Genomic DNA, 6,374 nt, shown 5'->3' on the forward strand with positions numbered 1-6,374 from the left:
GTATTAATATTAACTCGAGAGATTCGTTTCTTTCGTAGAAAGCGAAGAAATGTACCTTGTAATTTAAGATCTCTTTGATAAATTGCTTCTAGGCGTTCCCTGTTTGTCGCGTTAATTAATAATTATTTGCAGAATCCCGAGTTTATTTCTCAAAACGGTGCTTCTTTATTTAACGAACAAACTTTATAGTTTGCTTGTTTCGCCTTTAACTGTGTTAATTATCCGTGCTTTTAATTAGTGTAACTCAATTGAAATTGTTTGATATTTTCTTTTGGATTGACGTTCTATCCCCTATCTAAAATTAAAATTCAGTATTTAATGAAATTTTGCGATACGTTTATAAACGTGTTTGGTGAAATTTGGTTGTGCAATCGCAAGAATATTTAATCTATAATACGATCGTATAATCGGTTCGAGCGTTTTCCACGGTCACATAAAATTAAATCCTATACTTTCGTTTATTTTGTTAATTGTCAATTATATTTGCCAAAACAGAGCAGAAAATTTTAAACAGAGGAAAGACATTTGAAAGATATTTATGTACCTAGTAATAACATTCATCAAGGAAATCAATACAATTTTATTAAAGTTATAATACGTCACAATAAAATATAAAAATATTTTAATTGAAACAACAGCGATTACTTTGTGTATAACTTTTGAAGCAAATGAATTAACGTGTTCGGGAACATATGCGCCTCGCGGTTTCCAGAGGGTTTACCCTTAAATAATCGCTTGGGGTTGCCAGAGACCAAATATTTAAAAACATACATTACGCACTGCGCCTTCAAATAGAATTTTTGCCCGGAGCTATTCGTTAATCAATGAAACAAATTATCACGTTCCTTTAATACAATTAAAAATTAGAAAAAAACATTCTATGAAGATTTGCAAAGAATTTTAAGTACGAATTCTAACGTTTCTTGATTGTTACATTACCATTCCATTTATCGAATTTTTATATTATTTAAAAAATAATTGCTCATATATATTATAAGTATATTAATTGTTGGATAATTCGTATTATTAATTATATTAATATTTTCAATCATTTTTAATAGTACGTTTATTATATTTATTTATTAATTATTATTAATATTATTATGCGTGGATCTAAACGTGCTTTACGTAAATTACATAGAAATTAGAATTTACAAAGTTACATTGTATTTTGAATTTTGCAGATTCAAATTATTATTATTTCTTGATTGTTAAATTACTTTTCCACTTATCGAATTTTTATATTATTTAAAAAATAATTTCTCATATATAAGTGTATTATAATATTAATTGTTGGATGCATTTATTCATATTATTAATTACATTAATATTTTCAATTATTTTTAAATAATATATTTATTAAATTTATTTATTAATTATTATTAACATTATTATGCGTAGATCTAAACGTGCTTCACGTAAATTACATAGAAATTAGAATTTACAAAGTTACATTGTATTTTGAATTCTGCAGATTCAAATTATTATTATAGCTTAATATAACATCATATCAATTTAAAATTATAGCCTCGCGGTATCAAGTTTAAAATTATTATGTTCCCGGATCGCTCCAAAACCCGTCGTAAACAATCACTTTCCCGACTGGCTCGCCACTCAGTAACCACACGCAACTCTCACCCTCGGAATCTGCGATCGGCGGTGTAAGAAAATCGTCAAACCGGAGACACCCGGCGAATTTATCAAATTTCTGTCTCAGTCGTAACGATCCGGGCGGCTTGAGCGGAGGGAGGGAGGCACGCACAGCGAGAACAGACGTCGAAGCTAAGGGTTGGCGGCCGTGGGTGGGTGCGCGAAAGGCGGACGGGCCGCTACATCCGCAAAGCTATTATAACCGCTCGAGCGAATCTCTATTAAAACGTGTTTACACTGGCTTAGGGGTTGACTCAGGCCGCCCCTCCTGGTCCTTGGTTTCAGCCAACTCCGCTCCTTCGTACCATCCCTGCAGAGAGTCGTTCGTCTGTGTACGCGCGTTCCTACCACGAGGTGGACGGCGGTGTGTGAGTGGCCGGGGCCACACGCCAACACCAGCGCACCAGTAATGCCTATCTAATTGTCGCGTGTATGAATAGTGAATCCCGAAGCACTCGAGGCTATGAGCTGGATCCGAGCTAACATAAGGGGAGAGCCATATGAGCTAATCTATATTATGATAGCCCGAGCCGCGGGCACCTCCACCCTAAACCCCGTCTCTGTCCTCCTCCTCCTCCTCCTCCTCCTCCTCCTCCTCCTTCTCCTCCCCTCCCAAGGGCCTGGTCGTCGTGTGTGCTTCACCGCCCGATGCCTTCAAGAGTCTGTCCATGACGGGGTCGGCCGCTTTTCCACCCTAACGGCGCGGCGGCTTTATTATTACCTAACCACAGTGCCGCGCTCTCCCTGACGAGGTTACTTCGCCGCGGATCCTCGCGCGCGCGCTTGCACTCTTTCTTCAAATATGTAAGCCTGGTCGTTCGACTTCGCCCTACTTTGCTCAATAAGTAATCGTTTTGTAATAGGATGACGGTGAAACGGGTGGTGGTTGTTCGTCGGGAATCGTTCTTTCAAGTTTGCTCCATTCTTTGCGCTTGATAATGAGATCGCCGTTCTGACACATTTGACCTCCGAACGGATAGAATTACTTACTTTATACGCCGTCTGAAGTTTGTGCGATGGAATACTGAAAAGTTAGAGAAAGAGATATGAGTGAATATAAACTGATATTGGTTAGACAAAATTACAAGACACTCGGTTTATTTCTTTATTCTTACGATTGTACACACACACACACACACACACAGCTTACTTACGGTATTAATAAATTATTTCATTTCTTCGAGGAAAAATAGGTACTAACGAGTGAAAAAGAAACATTGAATTACTTATATGTAACACGAAACATTTTATTCCTTATTGGTTTGTAATTTCTTTATTCAATAATTTTGTAATTTCGTTAATATTAATTTTAAATATAGTTAATATTAATTTTAAATATAGTTAATATTAATTTTAAATATAATTAATATTAATTTCGTTAAAATTAATTTTAAATATAGTTAATATTAATTTTAAATATAGTTTTCCGCCTTGATAAAATGACTCAGTCATCTTCGCTGTTATCTAATAACTTTCTCTAATGTTTAGTAATATCTTTTTTCTCTGAAATAAATAAATTAATATTATAAGTAAATGATAGATTTTCATTTCTGTGTCTGATTCATAATTAAATAATAATTGATAATAATTGTAATGTCTTGTAATTGTGTTCCCCGTCAGCTAATATTTACATTTTTTTCTCTAACTGTCCTGTTGTATGTGTCTTTGACTAGTTCAACACTTTGTTTACTCTGAAGGTATACTCTGGAAATTTTATAGTACGCAATATATAAATATGTGTTCTCCTTTCAAATGTGTATGTCGAATATGTCGGAGTGTCTTATAATTTCTTATAATTTTGTCATGTGTGAAACGGTGATTGGAGATTGATAATTCTTTCTGGCAGAAGTAATGAATAATTTTACTTTTAACAACGTTTAGAATGCAATTTATATATTTTGGAATTTGTTTAATAATTTACTTGATTTTTTGAAAGTAAAAGTGCAAACTTATTTAAAAGATTTTCCGAACATATTTACACTTGAAAAGTCTTTTATACAATGATAATCAATTAAAATCGAATGCCAATTCATATTTTCACACTCTATGAGTTTAAATTTAAAAATGCAATACTAAAAGAAGCATTTATATTGTGTCCAGAGAAGCATAAATATCGTACAATTTTATTATAGTATGATAAACTATGGCAAGAAAGAGTCTATAAAATATTGAATAAATAGATGTTCTTTCAGACGAAATTCTTAAAAATTTGAATATTTATAGCTTTTTCTAAAATAATATCAATCAAATTTTGATATATTTTATCATATATTTTCAAGTTTGATATATTTTATTGTAAAATAATGTTATAATCATTACAATTAAAATATTTAGTTTATTTTGGTTGATAATTTGTTTCTTATATAAATAATAAATTATTTTTTCTTTTTTGTAAATATATGAACAACTACATTTTTGATTTTAATGAAAAGTGTATTCGAATTCAATGTTCATTTATATTTCGTTATAGCACATAATATATTATAACTATTTATAACGAGACAATTGATAAAACATCGATTATATTAAAGTATAAAACTTAAAGTATTAAACTGATATTTCATAAACATTGGTTAACAATAATTTTAGTCATTAAATTCTGACTATTTCCAGCTATTTCATATTCGATATAATAACAAATCAACTTAATACATATTAAATTCTTGTGATTTTTACTCGTTTCGCCTATATGACGGAGTGTTTAATTTTTATAAAATATTATTACAATAGTTACAATAAAAGTGCAACGAAAATTTATTTTATAATATTATTTAAAACACTTTTATTTCGTATTAAAATACTTGTAAAAATAGAAACACGCTTGTAAAATCCGTTGATTCAGTATATCTGCCGCATTTTTTTCTTATATCAAAATTCTTCTTAAGACAAGTTGCACTATTTCAAAGAAAATTATATTCTAAAATTCCATACGGACTTTCGAACAAATATTCCCATCGTTTATTGTTTGTTACGAAGCACCCGTTTAACAAACGTCACAGTCTTCAAAACAGTATTTCGCTGATATTTGCGTGAAATCCACCAATCCACTGAAACCAGTGCAGCGTCATTAAAAATGATGTCGCTGTCAGTTAAGCATCCCCTTAACATCGTTCCTCTTGTCTTTGCATTCGACAAAGAGCCTCGAAGTGTCGTAAGCTTCTGTTAATTTATCACGACGGAAGTCGAGGGTTGGAGTTGCTCGTCGTAATATCACCCCGCTCATCCTTTTCTTGCCACCGGGGCCATCGTCTTCCCTCTTCCTTCCTTTGCGCTTCCGGCCGATGCAAGCATTCTATTTTATATACAAAAGACCTAATAGCGGTAAACGTTTCAGAGGGTGCTCGCTAATGTTCCGACTGCTATTAAGGCGCGTACACACGTGACACGTGGCCACCAGTGGCAGAAGAATGAAAGAATAAGGTGTTGAGATAAAATGCTGCTGATACGCTAGAGCAAAGGGATGAAATGTCGCGTTTTATATATTATATTGTATTCTCTGTTACGCATGTATGCGTGAAGTAGGATGAGACGAGAAAGAATCAAAAGTAGTAGAGGAAATATTTGCATTTCTGTATTTGAAAATGATACTATAAATTGTTTATTTATTATTCGAACAGCGATTTTTTTTCGATTGCTTTCCAATTTGAATAAAAACATGCCAGCTTTTTCATCTAACTAAGAGTGTCAAGTTTCCGAAAGTCTCAAGAATGTACTATTGTGCACAAAGTAATATTCGTTTTGAAATAACAATATAAATGTATTTAAAAATTTTTTGAAACTTTATATTAGAATTGAAATTATATATAATATCTGTAATTATAGTATCATGTTATTAATTATAATACTATAATTATATTATAAATAATTTGTAATTAATTTATATTATAATTAGGTACATATAAATTTGATAATATCTAAAACAGCATTATGAAAAAATTTTAGAAAGTTTCATATAATTTTTTTTATTGATATAAATTTTTATTTATAAATAAGGTTCTTGTTAAAACAATAAAGGTCAATCTCAATAAAAATATGAGACATATTAACTTTCGCGAATCCACTTAATTTTACACTGTACTTTAAATTTTCTGGAAACTAACAGTTCTAACTTATACTTATTTTGGAGTATAATCGCTATTTAAACATGTAACAAAATGTATCTTCATCAATCACGAATACGCATAACTTTTTTCTAAATGCATTTATGGAAAATTAAAAGGTACAAATTGTATAAAATGCACATAGTTGTATAAAATATCAAAAATATAGCACACATCATTTAATAAGTGGATACAGTTTCCTACCTAGATTTCATTAATCATATACATAAAAATCTGCACGAATATCTGCAGCTTATACATAATCATTATTGCACAGTATTCTTTAAATCATCGTCTTCTGCAATGTGCCATTCTCTTAAAAACTCTTTCGAGTTCGTAAAAAGATAGTAATCGTTCGAAGCCAAGTATTGTTATAATTCGAAGGAGAATTGTTTTTGAACATATTTATGTATATTTATTTTATTATAATATAATGATATTAGTAGATTATGAATCTTCATGTAAATTCATATTTTTATTAATAGAATTTAAAAAATGGAGCGCAAATAGAAAACATGTTTTGCATTATAAATATTACTTTATTTTTAATATCTATTTTCGTATATTGCGTGTATTTTATGCATTTTTGTATTCTTCAGTTTTCTACAAAATATATAAAAATCC

The sequence above is a fragment of the Frieseomelitta varia genome, unplaced genomic scaffold, assembly GCF_011392965.1.
Source record: "Frieseomelitta varia isolate USP_RPSP 00005682 unplaced genomic scaffold, Fvar_1.2 scaffold_877, whole genome shotgun sequence".
Lineage (NCBI taxonomy): Eukaryota > Metazoa > Arthropoda > Insecta > Hymenoptera > Apidae > Frieseomelitta > Frieseomelitta varia.